This window comes from Lissotriton vulgaris, chromosome 8, assembly GCF_964263255.1.
Source record: "Lissotriton vulgaris chromosome 8, aLisVul1.2, whole genome shotgun sequence".
Lineage (NCBI taxonomy): Eukaryota > Metazoa > Chordata > Amphibia > Caudata > Salamandridae > Lissotriton > Lissotriton vulgaris.
In genome coordinates, this window is record NC_141696.1 from 361,191,826 (window position 1) to 361,208,829 (window position 17,004).

General features: G+C 47.7%; 1 protein-coding gene across 3 annotated transcripts in view; it reads left to right on the top strand.

The window, feature by feature from the left end:
- The window catches only part of MED14 (mediator complex subunit 14), a 1,095,522-nt gene that overhangs the window by 330,069 nt on the left and 748,449 nt on the right, over positions 1–17,004 (top strand). The gene's annotated exons all lie outside the window — the stretch shown is intronic.

Consider the following 17,004-nt stretch of genomic DNA (forward strand, 5'->3'; position numbering starts at 1 on the left):
ATGGAGTCGGTGTGTTCCGCCACCTTCGGGGCGAGGTCCGTCAGCGTCATCCCTTGATCTTTAACTTTGTCCACCAGTTTGTCGTGGTCGGCTTTAAGCAGTGAGAGATTAGTGGTAAGGGTGCGCACCTGCGTCCCCATCGCGGCCCTGGAGGCTCTGATTTCTTTGAGTATCAGATCCAGTTTGTCCACTTGTTGGTCATCCGAGAGGGTAGAGTTCATTGTCAGAGGTGTGGATCCTCCCAGGCCTGTATCCAGAGCAGGTCCTGCAGATGTCCTCTCCTTGCCGTCCGCAACTTTCGTTCACTTTCGGACCATGGTTGTCGTCTGTAGGCCCACACAGTGGCCGGGGCTACGACGCAGGGCAGACTCCCACCCCCTTCTGTGCCCCTTCCACTCGGTTTCTCGCCTCAGCCCTGCGGTCTCTCGTCTTCGATAGGTAATCAGCCTCTCTACAGGGGTCCAGTCAGGCCTCCGCTACGCATGAGTTTGCAGGCCGCACCCACCACTCTCCACCTCAATAGGGCACCAGGAACCAGCCCATGGGGTGTGTAGTCCGCTTTCACAGTCTTCTCAGTCCTAGGGTGGGCGGTTTTGTACCCCCCGCTCAGGGCGGCAGTGGCGGCCCTCTTCGCGCCCTTGCTCGTCACTTAGGCCTGCTCCCGCGTCCTTGCTAGGTTTGGCTCTGGCCGTCTTTGTCACCACACCTCTGGCGTAGCGCGACTCGGGCCGGCGGCTCCTTTTCTTCTTTTCCTTCTTTTCGCCTAGGGCAGTATCGGTGGCCTCCCCTGCGCCTCTGCCCCTTGCTCAGGCCGTCGGCACTTGCTCAGCCACGCCGTCTCGGCTTCTATTTTCGGCAATGTCAGGGGGGGGGAGAGGGAAGAGGGAGAAGGCAGAGGGGGGCCAGGTCTGTTCCCTCTACTGCGCTGTTGTGCCTCCCTCACCCGTCGGTGCTCTACTGGGCCTCTGGTCAGGGATGCGGGCGCTGCGCGGCCCCGGGGCCTCCCTCAGTCGGAGCTCACCTCGTCAGGCCAGATCGTCTCCCAAGTCGACCGCTCCCAGGCCCTCGAAATCCTGTCACAGGAGTGTAGGGTGGCTCCGTCTCAGACACCCTCGGCTTCGTCGGCAGCAGGGCAACAATTCAGGCAAGTACGTCGGAGCAGTCTTCCGGCACCGCGCCAGACAGCGTCTAGCAATCCGGGTATAGTCCGCACTCGAGGCGGCGGCTTGCAATGTGGGGCTAGGCCTCGGGCTTCTCCTTTCCGTCCGCCGTGTATCCCCGACTCCAGGAACCCTCAAACTTTCGCCGAGGCGATCGGGGCACTACAGCAGCAGAATCCGACCGTTGGTGGCGCAGAGCAGCCCCCCTATCACGGCTGACAGGGTGTCTTCTCTCCCGGCGGCACCGGAGCTCTAACAGACTCCGTCCGCCATGATGGCTTGCTAGCCACGCCCCCCTCTCCATAATGCAGCATCTACCAGACAAATAGAAAAATAGGGCCAATGAACTCATACAAGAAGGTAACAATATTCTAATACTTCTATTTGTTGTGCCCTAGATGCTGCAGATACTGCCTCAAGGGCAATCAATACCAGCACCCTTTTGCGTAGGCATGCCTGGCTGCGTATTTCAGGTTTTAAACCCGAGGTACAAAATTCCATCCTCAATCAGCCATTTGAGGAGACACATTTATTTGACCCTAATGTCGATGTGTCTTAAGAAAAATGAAAAAAGACACAGACACAGCAAAATCTATTGGAGCCTTGCTGCATGCTCCCAGACGTTCTTTTCGTCGCTCATTATATAGAGGCACCACAAGAGGCTACACCTCCGAAAGCCCCTTCACTTCCTACAAGACTACTAGCCAATCCACATTCACTAAGGGCTATTTATTTTATTTATTTATTTATAACAGCATTTGTAAAGCGCGAACGAAGGCCCGCGGGCATCTCGGCGCTAGGTAACTGCAAAGTTTAGCCAACAAGGGGGGCTGAAGTTCATTGATTAAAAAGCCAGGTTTTGAGGTTTTTGCGGAAAGACCAGAGGGAGGGTCTAGTCTTGATTGAGTGAGGCAGTGTGTTCCACTGCTTCGGTGCGGCTACGAGAAATCTTCTGTCACCCCAGTTGACAGATTTAGTTCGGGGGACCACCAGTTCCAAGGAACTGGAGGAACGCAGTGTTCTGGAAGGGCAGTAGGGGGTTAGGTTCTGAGTGAAGAACACTGGTCCGGCATTGTGTAAAGCCTTGTATACCAAGCACAGGGACTTGAACTTAATCCTCATCTTCACCGGTAGCCAGTGAAGTTGTCTTATGGTGGGTGAGACCGGTTGGTATTTGGGGATTCGCCCTAGGAGCCTGGCGGCCGCGTTCTGAATAGCCTGCATTTTCGATAGCACTCTCTCCTGGGCACCTAGAAACAAAGCGTTACAGTAGTCTAGGGTGGAGAGTACCAGGGAGCTCACCAATGTTTTAGCGGTATTTTCGGGTAGAAAGGGCAGAATTTTCTTGATGAGCCTTAATTTGTGAAAGGCTGAGGAGGATATCTGGTTAGCATGTGGTAAGAAGTTCAGACGATTGTCGAACAGGACTCCCAGGTTCCTCACCTTGTTAACCGGGTCTGGGGGCTGGCCCATAGGTGAAGGCCACCAAAGGGGGGACCACTCCGGGGAAAGATTGCCAAAAATTACAACTTCTGATTTATCGGAGTTTAATTTCAGGCAGTTGTGTGCCATCCAGTTCCCAATTGCCAGCATGCCCTGGTTGAACAAGTTGGCTTTCTGAGGCCTGTCATTCTTGACGGCGAGGACCAATTGAGTGTCATCTGCGTAGGACGTGAGGCTCATCCCATGTGCCCTGATGACATTGGCAAGGTCCGACACATAAATGTTGAATAGTGTCGGACTGAGGGATGAGCCTTGGGGAACTCCACATGGTAGTGACAGGGGGGAAGATTCAAAAGGTCCTACAGTAACGACCTGGGTCCTATTAGCCAGGAAGGAGGCAAGAAGATTTTTAGCGTTGCCTCGGATGCCTATGCTCTCGACACGGTCGACCAAGGTGGTATGGTCGACCGTGTCGAAGGCCGCCGATAGATCCAATAATATCAGGACAGCAGTGCCTCCCGCATCCCGGATGGATCTGATGTCGTCCGCCGCTTTGACCAAGGCCATCTCAGTTCCATAGAAACGGCGGAAGCCAAACTGCGATTCGTCCAGGCATTTGTTTTCCTCGATAAAGAAAGAGAGTTGGGCATTCATGATTTTTTCCACTATTTTCGCTAGTAGTGGGAGACTGGCGATGGGACGGTAACTTTTGAGTTCTTCTTTATCAAGGGTAGGTTTTTTGAGGAGCGGTTTTATAAGTGTTTTCTTTAATGTCTCAGGGTAGGTACCTGTGCTAAACATGGAGTTGCAGATATCAGTTATGGCCGGGAGAACTGCATCCATGATTGGCCGCAGAACCTTCAGGGGGCAAGGGTCTAGGGCCGAGCCGGATTTAATGGAGGATACGATGTTTAGCACCTGAGGACAGGTCACCTCTCTGAACTGAAGGAGGATTGGTCCGTCAAGGTGAGGTGAAGGCCTGTGGGAAGGGGTTGCGTTGTTGGCGAAGACCCGATAAATATTGTCAACTTTGCTGAAGAAAAACCTGGACAAAGCATCACAGAGAGCTTGGGACGGGGAAGGTGTGAGATCGACAGAGAGACCTGCTAATTGTTTGGTGGTCTCATATAGAGATTTGTTCGAATTTTGTGCAGTTTTTATTCTGTTGCAGTAATACTTTTTTTTAGCGTCAAAAATAAGATTTTTGTATTTTGCTACTGACTCTTTGTACAGGGATTTGGCTTCGGGAGTGTAGTCCTTTCGCCAGTGTCTCTCTCTGTTTCGACACTGTTGCTTTTGTGTACGTAATTCCTCCGTGTACCACGGGGCCGACGGGGTAGATCTGTTGCGTGACCGTTGTTTGACGTGGACCAAGTCTTTGGCTGCCGAGCTAACTCAGTTGTGGAATTGGGAAGTAGCGGTATTAGGGTCGGGAGATAGAGTGGGGGAGGTGTCTTTGAAAAAGGTTTTCAGCCTGCATTCATCTATGTCATCCCATGCCAGGTAGGGTTGACGGGGATTGGGGTTGGGTTTGTCGGCCAAGGGGTCGTGTACTTGTAGCGATGCCAAGATGAAATGGTGATCAGACCAAGTTACGGGGAGTATTTCTGTAAGTTGGAGGCCCGTGGCATTGGAAAAAATGCCATCTAACGTGTGACCTCCTTCGTGCGTAGGGGAGTGAACCAGGGGAAGAAGGCCAAAGGTGGACATGTCAGCTAAGAGTGTAGCAGTATCGGAATTGTCGGGAACGTCAAAATTAAAATTAAAATCACCTAGGATAGTGAAGGAGTTGTCGAGCGCAGATGTTTCCAAAAAGGACCTATGAGCCCCCAGGAAATCATTCCTGGGCCCCGGAGGTCGATAGAGGAGAATCCCTTTAAAGGTATAAGAAAGGGACAGTTTGATTGCAAATTCTAAGGCTTCACAGGAAGTCTGTGGAATCATCGTGAACCTTACTGTGTAAGTGTCACGAGCAATGATGGCAATACCACCACCTTTTTTCTTAGTTTGCCTGTCCAGTCTGTGGGTGGTAAACCCCGCAGGAACGGCTATGACTAGATCCGGGTCGGACGCTTGGCCCATCCATGTTTCTGTCATAAACATAAGATCTATTTTATGATCCTGGATCAGCTCATGGATGTCTTGGCTGTGTTTGCCAAGCGAGCGGACGTTCGCGAGCGCAATGGTGTGGGTTTCCGTAGAGTAGTGCTTACCACCATGGGGTGATTTGCGGGTGGAAGGTATCATGGCGTGACAGCCTGGGCAGTATATAACTGGGCTTGTGAACAAAGAGTTTGAGTGGGATATGAGACATGACTGACTGGTCGTAGGGCGAAGAAGCTGAAGCTGGGCGGCAGAGTAATGGATACGTGGGGGTAGAAGGGGCAGACCAGGGGGGGTGGCCCTAGTCCCGGGCCAGGCGCGGATGGGCGCAGACGGGCTTGCCTTTGGCGCGCCGCCGGCGCCCGCTGCGCCCGCCTGCTGCGCGGTCGGGCGAATCGGTTGTTAATATACATAGTTGGGCGCGGCGGAAGGAGGGTGGGAGGGGCGCAGAGCAAACCGGCCAGCCTTCCCAATTAAAGATGGCGCCCAAAGTAATGCTGAGAGCTTCCCAGCGCCTGAGTACAGCGGCGCTGTGGGAAGAGAACGTGCAAAAGCCTCGGCGAATTAATCTCGCCTTGAGGTAGGGGGGCGGAGATATAAAATAGCACCTGGTAAAATATATTACAGTTTTTAAAATAAACAGATTATCAATTCAATCGTTTTTCAGTCGGTTTTGTGCCACAAAGTGCAAGTGAGCAAAGCAAACCTCCGGCTTCCGCCTCAGAGGGAAAACATCAGCAGATGGCTACCAAAGAGGGAGTTACAGGGGTAACAACAACAAAGGCAGAGGCAGAAGCAACAACTCCCGCTCTGCCTCCACCCCTACCCAATGACTTTCCTCCACTTCCCCCCCCCCCAACATTCCACTCCTGTGGGGGGAAGACTGCAACAATTCCTTCCTGCCTGGACCAACATCACATTAGACAGGTGGGTGCGACAAATTATTCAGTCAGGTTACAGTCTGAAACTAACCTCTACCCCCCCCAAATATACCATCCAAACTGCGCCCAATGTCACAAGAACATCTATCACTATTAAAGCAAGAAGTCAAATCTTTGCTAGAAAAAAGTGCACTAGAACCAGTTCCTCTGCACCAACAAAACAATGGTGTTTACTCCCTATACTCCCTTATTCCAAAAGAAGAACAGCTTTCTAAGGCCTATTCTGGACCTTAGACCGCTAAACATATACATACAGTCAGACCATTTTCACATGGTCACACTCTAACAAGTCCTTCCTCTCCTATTACAAAACGACTTCCTTGCTACTCTAGATCTGAGGATGCATACTGCCACATTCCTATTCACAAAGCTCACAGTAAGTATCTCAGATTTGTAATAAACGGGCAGCACTATCAATTTAAAGTACTCCCATTCGGAGTCACTACAGCACCAAGAGTATTCACCAAGTGCCTAGCAGTAGTGGCAGCACAAATTACGAAGACAGCACATCCATGTCTTCCCGTACCTCGACGACTGGCTCATAAAAGCCAGCTCATACAACCAGTGTGTAGAACACACTCATGCCACGATCCAACTGCTCCACAACTTGGGGTTCACAATAAACCACACCAAGTCTCATTTGCAACCATACAAAGTACAACAGTACCTCAGTGCCACAATAAACACCTCAACAGCGCTAGCTTATAGTTTCAACCACAACACTCCCTTCCACCACGAATGTTCATGCAGCTCATAGGGATGATGGCCTCTTGCATTTTCATAGGGCCCCATGCAAGACTTCAAATGCGTCCTCTACAAGAGTGTCTATCACGTCAATGGAACCAGGCTCAAGGTCAATTAACAGACCTAGTGTTGGTAGACGGTCGGACTCATCGCTCTCTGCAATGGTGGAGCACCAAAAACCTTTCCAAAGGGCAACCGTTCCTAGAGCCAGTTCCTCAAATAATCTTGACAGCGGACGCATCGCTCTCCGGCTGGGGGGCCACCTACTGCAACACACCATGCAAGGCCGGTGGACGCCGCAACAATAATTACTCCACATCAATCATCTGTAGTTACTAGCTATATTCCTAGCACTGAAAGCTTTCCAAAAGCAAGTATCAAACAAAGCTGTGTTAGTCCGCACGGACAACATGACAGTCATGTATTACATACAGAAACAGGGCAGAACATGCTCCCTGCAACTCTCTCAACTAGCACAAAACATATGGCGGTGGGCTATACCTCGAAACATATTCCTCTTAGCCCAGCATGTCACAGGAATACAAAATACCATAGCAGACGAGTTAAGTCGTCAGACACAACAGATCCAAGAGTGGGATCTTCATCCGCAAGTTCTTAAACCATTTTTTCAGATGTGGGGACAACTGCAGATACACCTCTTTGCCACCCACGAAAACGCCAAATGCCCAAGCTTCGCCGCCAGATATCCACACCCACTGTCCAAAGGCAATGCGATATGGATCAACTGGTCGAACAAATTTGCGTACGCTTTTCCACCTCTACCACTCATGCCTCTAGTAGTACGCAAACTACAGCAGCATTCTCTGACTCTCATCCTAGTTGCTCCAACGTGGACCTGACAGCCGTGGTACACCACACTGCTACAACTGTCTGTAGTGTCGCACCAAAAACTATACCTGTCTCCACGCCTTTTTACACAGAACCGTGGAGAGATAACGCACCAGGACCCAGCTCAGCTCAACCTTGCGATCTGGCTCCTGAAATCCTAGAATTTGGATATCTTAACCATCCTCCAGACTGCATGAATGTTATAAAAGAAGCTAGACATCCAACCACTAGAGCATGCTATGCAGCCAAGTGGAAACGCTTTGTAATATATTGTCGCAACAACAATATTAATCCCCTAGACGTGTCTATTCAGCACATCATAGAATACTTACTGCACCTTCAAAGATGTAACTTAGCCTACCCGTCTATTAGACTACATCTTGCAACCATAGCAGCAGATCTTCAAAACAGACAACATCTATCTCTGTTCAGAGTACCTGCTATTAAAGCCTTTATGGAAGGCCTTTAGAGAATAATTCCTCCCAGAGTACCACCTTCACCAGTGTGGAATTTGAACATTGTTCTCACACGGCTCATGGGACCTCCCTTCGAACCTTTACATAAATGTGAACTACAATGTTTAACATGGAAGGTTGCGTTCCTAGTAGCTATTACTTCTCTATGGCGAGTTAGTGAACTACAAGCACTAACCATTCAAGAACCTTTCTTGCAAATGCATCATAGTAAGGTCATTCTCCCTACTAATCCAAAATTCCTACCCAAGGTCATTTCTCCCTTCCACCTCAATCAATCTGTGGAACTGCCAGTTTTCTTCTCGCAGCCACAAACAGTAGCAAAAAGAGCTCTTCATACCCTAGATGTCAAAAGAGCGTTGCTATACTACATTGAGAGAACACAACCTTTTCGTAAAACCAAACAACTTTTTGTGTATTTCTCACCACCACATAAAGGTAATCCAATATCAAAATCTGGGCTAGCTAGATGGATTGTCTAATGCATACAGATTTGCTACCAGAAAGCTAAACGTATGTTATCTGTTCCTCCTAAAGCCCATTCTACAAGAAAAATAGAGGCTTCAATGGCATTTTTAGGGAACTTGCCCCTAGATGACCTCTGCAGAGCAGCTACATGGTCTACACCGCACACATTCACAAAACACTATTGTGTAAATGTGCAAACCAAGCAACAAGCTAAAGTGGGCCAGGCTGTTCTCAAAACATTATTTCAAACTACTGCAACAGATAGGGGTGGTTGCCGCTAACGGTGAGTACTGCTATACAATCTTTGCACAGTGTGTAATCTGCAGCTCATACGCCTCGAACGGAAAATGCTACTTACCAGTATGCATCTGTACTTGGCATGTAGAACTGCAGAGTTACACAAGCCCACCCGCCTCCCCGGCTACCCTTGTCTGTTCCATTATTATCTTAATTAGATACAGCTTCCTTTTCTTACAAAGCTCCATCATTTCCCTAATAGCGAAAAACAATCTGAGGATGGAGCCGATGACAATGCGCAGTATGGTCCAGAGGAGTCACCTATCTCGTGACTTCCAAAGAACTTTTCAGGACAAAAACAAACTGCAAACATCTGGGCCCAACACTAGGTGGCGATCTATGCACAGTGTGCAACTCTGCAGCTCTACATGCCAAGAACAGATGCATACTGGTAAGTAGCATTTTCCTTTCTTGAACCAAGCAAGCCTGGCACATGTAAGCAATAAATACTTTACACTAGTAATGCAGTTTCTAAGCAGTTTGAATTGCAATTGTATATGCACTTTGGTTTGATTACAGTAGGATTACTAGTAATGCAATGCTTTGAAATATTGTATATTCGTTGTATTGGCTTTTCAATACAAAGTCGAAATAGATTACATTGCAAGTTACTTTTCTGACACAATGTAGAATACCTGGATATTGCACTGGGACATTTCCTGTAAACAGGTAAGTAAAAGCGTCTTTGTATTTAGTTACAGTTTTAAAGACAGTTGTAGATTTTCCAACTCGACATTTAAAATGTTTTCATGGAAAAACAGTCCATGTTAGCCTAATGAGAAAAATAAAACTATCGGTTCAAAGGTACGTTTTCGGTTGTGGGAGTTGCTATTCTGGGGTTAGACTTGGGGGTCCCCCAGGGTCAAGGATGCACTCTTGTTAAACCCTCAGCGGCACTAGGGTGGCGGGTTGCAGAGTGCTGAGGCCCAATGTTATCCAATGGTGATAGGGCGCCTCCGGCTGGTGGCTGCTTACGAGTAGGCCACTGGCTTGTGGGAGCACAAAAGGTGCGCCATCAGCGGTACTGGGGCAGCCGAGTGCAGAGAGCTGTTTTGGCGTCGGGCGCCCTGTAGCTTTCAAGGGGGGAGTCTCCGGTTTGCAAACACACTGCAGGCTCGGGGACGAAGGTCTTCTGGGATGCTGGGGGTTGGTTAGGCACCGTTGGTTGGGCCACCCAGGGCCCTGGGCCGTCGGGTGCAGGGGTGCCTTTCAGGGTCGGATTTTCTTACCAGCTCGTTATCGCGGTTGGGGGGACCTTCCTTTTTGAGGCTGCAGGCGTCGGCTGGAGGCTTGAGGCAGGTCAGTGGTCACCAGATCTCTGGGCGGGATTGCCCGGGAGATCTCCTCCTGGTGTTGGGTCACTCTGACTCGGGCCGTGGGTGTCGGGTGCAGAGTGGTGCAGACTCGCAGACTTTGGTGGAGCTGGAGTCTGTTGATGAATAAATCCGGTGTTCACGGGAGACAGTCTTTTCTTTTGAAGGCATGGCAGGTCATCTGAGTTCTTGAGGCTGCTGGCTGCAGGACACACTGGAGTTTCACTTCTGCAGGTTGGAGGTGGTGACAGGACGGTAGGGCTGGGGCTAAGTCAGTGGGCGTCTTCCTCTTGTTAGCTTCGGCACAGCTGTTCGGTCCTCCTCCTCCTTCTTTTCTTCTTGTAGTTTCTTGTCTGAGGAAGTGAGGTTCAGGTGCCCCCAAATACTAGATTTAGGGGCGTTACAGGTAAGTAAAGGTTGGGACCAATGAGTCCCTTCCTTGGGGTGGGTAGAACTCCTGTTATGCCACCCTCCAGTGGGAGGTGGACACATGCCTCACTCTGGTTGGCTGGGTGCCCCATCTGCAAGATGACTGGGACTGATACTTGTGCTTCACCTCGCTCCCCAACCTGAGGGGTGGAGTTGGCAGAGGTGATCACACTTGAACTAGTGGGGACCAGTTGCCGAAAGAAGCAAGTGGCCTGGGGTAGATCACAAAGGCGGGAAGGCTTTCAGGCATCTTCTTTGTGGACCCTGCCCATCCTGAGGGAGTAGGCTTGGCACCTCGTCCCAGGATGTGCATTTTTTAAGGCACCCGTGTGCAGCAGGCTCTCGACCCAGGGGTCCAGAAACATCTCTGGTGGTGGCAGCAGAAAGCAGCAACTCAGCCTGGATACAAGTGATAGGTCGTTATTCAGGGGGCATCTCTAAGATGCCCTTTTTGTCCATTTTTTCATTAAATCCCACACCGGCATCCGTGTGGGGTTAGTGTGCTGAGAGGTTTGAGACCAAACTTCAATTTTTTTCAGCGTATCCATTATGGTGCTGTGAAGTTCGTAATGACAAACTCCCAGCACCATATTCTCTTAATGGCAGCACTGCACTTACAATTTCTAAGAATGGACTTAGACACTAGGGGTACAGGGCTCATGCACCTGTACCCTCACCACTGGTATAGTGCACGCAGCTAGAGGGGGGACTGATCTATGCCAGGGCAGTGGGTTGTAAAACACACAAGATGACGGACAGAATGTTGAACAATGGGAAAACATTCACCCCCAGTCACAGATCTGGGTTTAATCCATTGTTATTTTGCTCACCAAGCCACCCCAGTTCAGACATGGCCATTTGCAAATCAGTCTTGACCCTGGGCCTCATGGGAACAGTCCAGCCCGAACTGCCAAGCCATGTCTTCCCTGGACCGGAATCAAGCATCCTAGGACCGGTTTCTGGCTATCAGCCGTCTTTAGCCAGGATAGCTTGACTCCAGCGGCTTAGTGAGCACGGGACCCACGTCTGGGCATACCCTTCCCACATAGGGTGAACAACAAAACACACAAGATGATGGACGGAATGTTGTACAATGGGAAAACATTCACACCCAGTCACAGATCTGGGTTTAATCCATCGTTATTTTGCTCACCAAGCCACCCCAGTTCGGACATGGACATATGCAAATCAGTCTGGACCCTGTTCCTCATGGGAACAGTCAGCCCGAACTGCCAAGCCATGTCTTCCCTGGACTGGAATCAAGCATCCTAGGACCGGTTTCTGGCTGTCAGCCGTCTTCAGCCAGGATAGCTTGACTCCAGTGGCTTAGTGAGCACGGGACCCACGTCTGGGCATACCCTTTCCACATAGGGTGAACAGCAAAACACACAAGATGATGGACAGAATGTTGCACAATGGGAAAACATTCACCCCCAGTCACAGATCTGGGTTTAATCCATTGTTATTTTGCTCACCAAGCCACCTCAGTTCAGACATGGCCATATGCAAATCAGTCTTGACCCTGTGCCTCATGGGAACAGTCCAGCCCGAACTGCCAAGCCATGTCTTCCCTGGACCGGAATCAAGCATCCTAGGACCGGTTTCTGGCTATCTGCCGTCTTCAGCCAGGATAGCTTGACTCCAGGGCAGTGGGTTGTAGGCATGGCACAACGGGATGTGTGCCATTTCGACTCTTCACTTTGTTGTGCGCCAACACACCCAGCCTGCAAAGGCAGAGGCCCTGTACCTTTACACACACACTCTAAGGGTGGCACAATAAGTGCTGCAGCCCTTAGAGGTCTCCCCTGGTCAGAGTGACCTGGGTACCCATGGTACCATTTACCAGGGCTCACCTGTGGCTAGAGATGCCAATTGGGTTTTGGTTTTCAATGCAGTTTTAGGGAAAGAACATGAGCCCTGGGTACCTGATTGGCAGGAGCCCAGGATACACTTAGTCAAAGCACATCAGCAGTTTAGCAAAAAGTGGGGTCAACCATGCAGAAAGAGGGCACTTTCTCACAAGTATGCTTTATATTCATTGGCAGGAGTCATTTATTACCGGTGTGTCTTAACAATTGAGGAATGGAACAAGATAAGGTTTGTGCAGCATCCGGTACCACGGGAGCCTGCTCTGTAGTACCCTCAAGACTAATCTTCACTGTGGTGTAGTTGGAGGTAAAGATGCCTAGCTCCATAGCTTTCTTTGAGATACCTGAAGACCCACTAATAGAATGAGTAGTTAGGTATTTTGCAAAATCTAAGGAAACTGAGAAAGGTTTCCACCCTGAACTGCATCACTTCAGTAAGTCATGAAATCCAACTGGATAACCATACTTCCTTATGAGACATGACTCATGCGAGCAGGGAATGCTTACTCTAGGAGTTGATAGTGAGTTATAAGCTCTGATACAGACTGTCACATTAATAAAACTTTGTGATCTCGATGTCCAGCAGAAACTATCCCTTCTGAAATAAATAGGTTTTCATAGATAGGATAAATAAAGTAATTACGTAGAGTATAGACAAACATCCAGCAAGTGCTAGCATCTTTTGAAGCCAAAATAAATCTGTCATTCATATGATAGGTTGTTATAACACGGCGTCGTGTGGCAGATATCATACTATATGATGGAGGACTGTGATTGATTAAAGCATCCTTCCAGTCAGTAAATAGGCTGGAGATACCAGACAGATTGCAAATGTTTACCAAAGCTTGTCGCCATATTTATGGCCAATGCCTTTGATTCTTGGTTGCCCTTGGTACAAGCTAAAACACCTCAGTAGGCTTGAAGATATGTATAAATCTAAAATCTTGTAACCCAAGCTGGAAAAAAGTACCCCCCTAAGGGTAAATAGTTAATTTAATAGCTTAATTCCATTTTAGACTCCTTGATTCATCTCATTAGACCATTCCTGGACCATCTGGTGTTTGCTGTAGTTGGTGAGAAAATAAAACTTTATTTGGATTCTACTTGACGTAGACCCTGGATAAACAGTATGACAATGTTGTTGTACTCCTATATGATCTCCAGTTACATCTGAGTGTTCTTCTCATACGTTTTGAAGTTGACTTTAGATTCACCCAGTAAGTTGGCTAGGACTTTCCAGTACAGTTTGAAAATCACCAGACCTAGGCTGGAACCATAGAAATGGTGCCAGTTATAGGGATTAGTTGGACCTAGAGAATCTGATTTGGAACAGTTGAGCTGTATGTAGGAAAGATCCAATTTTTGACATGGTCACCCCATTTTTGCCTGTATTTGATGCAACTCTGGCAATAAGAACCAGGTTAGCAGGAACCCAGTGCACTTCAGTCAATCTTCTTTCCCAAAAACAAGGTAACTGTGAATTGTGCCACTATTATTGAGAGCTTTAGCACCCTTCCCTGTAAGTCTCCAGTAAATGGTACTCGTGGTACCTAGGCATGGGTGTTAAAGAGGGTCCCTTTGGGCTGCAGCATGTATTGTGCCACCCTAAGGGACACACCACCAAACTCATGCAAACTACCATTGCAGGCTGCATGAAATGGTGCAGACAGAAGTGAAAACACAATATGACACACACCCTGTGTGCCATGCCCACTTACACGGCATGCAACATTTTTATGTCACCCTTACAGCAGGCCTTACAGCCCTAAGGAAGGGTGCGTTGTATTACATGTGAGGACATATCTGCATGAGCAGATATGTCCTTGTGCTGTCTAATCCAGTTGTTAGATAGTACAAGTGAACAGGGAAGCCATTTGTGTTGCTATCAAACACCTGGTCTTAATAAATCTCTACTGTTGACAGTACTAGATTTATTATGACCTGCACCCAGAGGGTACCTCAAAGGTGCACCCTGAAAACCTACCAAGCGCTACTATGCTGGCTGACTGAGGTAGACAAGCCTGCCACCACATAAGTATTTCTGACCCCCTGGGCGTGTAAGCTCTCTGAGGTCAGAAACAATGCCTCCTTTGAATGGAGGTGTTGACACCTCCTCCAAACAGGATGGCTTGTAGTGTAGTACCTATATTCCCAATATGCTCTGCGCATTGGAATAATATATACTGTAGTTTAGACGTAGGACTGAAGTCGACTAGGTCTCTACCGAATATATTAAACTTAATAGTGAGTGCCAGCTAGCTCAGAGGTCACTAGAAACTTTCTCGAATTCACAAGAAGGGATTAGTTTCTGACAACCGCATAAACATGACAACTTTGTTTCCCAAGAATAAGAAATCAATCTCTAGATTCGCGGAAACAATAGATAACTATTTTACTCAGTCAATCGTGCATGCTTCGTTTCACCAGAGATGCAGAGAAATAGAGAGACTGGCGTTTTCAATAAAATTATTTATTGAACAGTCTTCTTTCTCAAGCATTGGAAATGAACTGCTACAATCGTAATACTGGTTATAAAGTACACTGCATATAATACGATTAGTATTATAAAGTAGTACTGTAAAAGCGTGATATGGTTTCTAAGCCATAAAAGTGCATAAAATGTATAAAAAACATATAGTAATAAATAATGACTAAAAGTACTCAACTGGTGCTTCTAAAATACGCCTACCCCGGTGTACCTAACCCAAGTCTAGTACTAGGGAGGAAGAAAGTGAGGAGTAGCTTAAGTTTAGTAGTTCTCTGACAGGAATCTATTACAAGAATTCTCTAAGGGGTCTTATCGGCTCCATACCTTGGTTTTAGAATGAAGGAGGTCTTGTATCTTTCTCTCAGGACTCGATTTCCCAGATACCCGCAAGGGTAAGCTGGAAACACTGGAGCTGGATTTCTCGGCCAGAGAAAAGACAGCGTCTCTCTCAGTGCGTCAGCTGGAGGGTCGGCTTCCTTCGGCACTTGCTGCTGCAGGGCGTCGGGCAAGTAGATAATCGATCTGCTCCAAACCACTGTGTGTTTGACTGGGCAAACCTAGGCATATTTATACTTTGAAGGTGCCGAGTTTGACGCATGTTTGGATTTAATATCGTCACCCAAAGGCTAAATTCTTGGAAAACGCCAGGAGTTCTTGGAGAACTTAATATTCAAGCAGGGGGAAGTTCCTAGCTGCTGAAGCCGGGTTTTTCCAAGAAATCGTTGTTAATTCTCGTAACCTAGTGGAAGTAGCCATGCCGTATTTGGGCAGTATGGCTTAGACCAAATAGGGTAGTGATTTCTATGCCTATATAAGGATATGATAAAGTATACCTATATAAGAGCATGAATCGGGAAAATTACACTAGGGGTCTAGATTCGTTTACAACAGGCTAGCTATCAGCATATCAAGGCAGGAGATTCCAGGGACCGCTGCCACCTTTTATATGTGACCCCAGCTTCCCACAGACAGGGAAATGCCACTCCCTGTCCAGGGCCCAATTGGACCAAGACAGGTAGGAAAAATAGCTACTCAGGAGGCTAGTTGCACCCCTAAGATGGGCTACCTGAAGTGAACATAAAATGTAGAATCCCACCATCTTGGCTTTTCAAGGACACCTACTTTCACATACCTATCCATCTAACTCACTGATAAACCTTCAGCATTACCAGCTCAAAGTGTTGTCCTTCGGAGTCACCACAGCCCCAAAGGTCTTCACTAAATGTCTAGCGGGGTAGCGATCAATCTCAAATGAGAAGGTCTACATATCTTCCCTTTTGTATACGACTGGCTGATCAAGAGTGCAAGTAGACAGCAGTGCTTAGCCTGCTCCCAAGTGGCTATCTCTCTGCTTCACAGCTTGGGGTGTACAGTTGGTGTCACCAAGTTCCACCTACAATGAATGCATTCAGATCCAACCCTTCCTGGGGTCGGTGCTACAAGCAGTCACTGGTAAGGCCTACCAAAATGATTAAAGGGTTGCCAGCATTTTAGCAGCTATTACCTCTTTTTAAGCCACTCAGTCCTCTCACAGTCTGCATAGTGTTGTGCCTCCTAGGTCTGAGCAAGCAATCGAACAGTAGAGTGGTCAGTTCCAGAGGCAAAGTCACCAAGACCTTGTGACTCAAAAGACATTTTTGAAGAAAAACAAGTTGCAACAGTCCAAGCCCACCACAAGATGGCTGGAGTATGCCAAGCATGTAAATCTACAGCACTGCATGCAGCAAACAGATGCTTATAGGGTAAGTAACACAATCCTATATATTCTTAATCTGACACTGGAAACATTTAATGCATGGAAAATTACAAACTCTGAAGAAGTAGCATTTCTGCTAAGTAATTATTTCATTCTCAACCTGAAGTTAAAGCAGGCTGCCATTAGTGATGGTGCTCATTGCTAGAATAGGCAGGCCAACCACTTGTTTCATTTATAGGCCTCGAAAAATCTGAAAAATGTTACCAGACCTACAGGTGTAGTGACTTGAATAATCTACTTGACCTAAATGTCATGTGCTGGTTTCATAAACTTCAGATTGTGTGATCATAGGCAAATATTTTATTTCATTGAGTCCCCTTTTCCTTCATTATCACATATGAGAGCACCTTCAAGTATGTGAATTCATTATATTTACTGTACAAAAAAATCTTACGGGCGATGTTGCAGTCTAAACGTTTGCTCCATGTATAATAAACATCTAGCCCACATATCGGGTGTACACATGACCCCTGACTTTCCTCTTAGATCACTAATAGACCCTGACTTGCCTCTTAGCTCACTAATAGCATTATCATCAAGGTGGAGGCAGGAATGTTTCTCAGTTCATATTTTAAAAAAACTCTCACTTTTAATAAATATTCTTCTAAAGCATGATGTGGTAGTACACTGTAATTTACAGACAGACATTTTCCATTCAATTGGCCACAAACG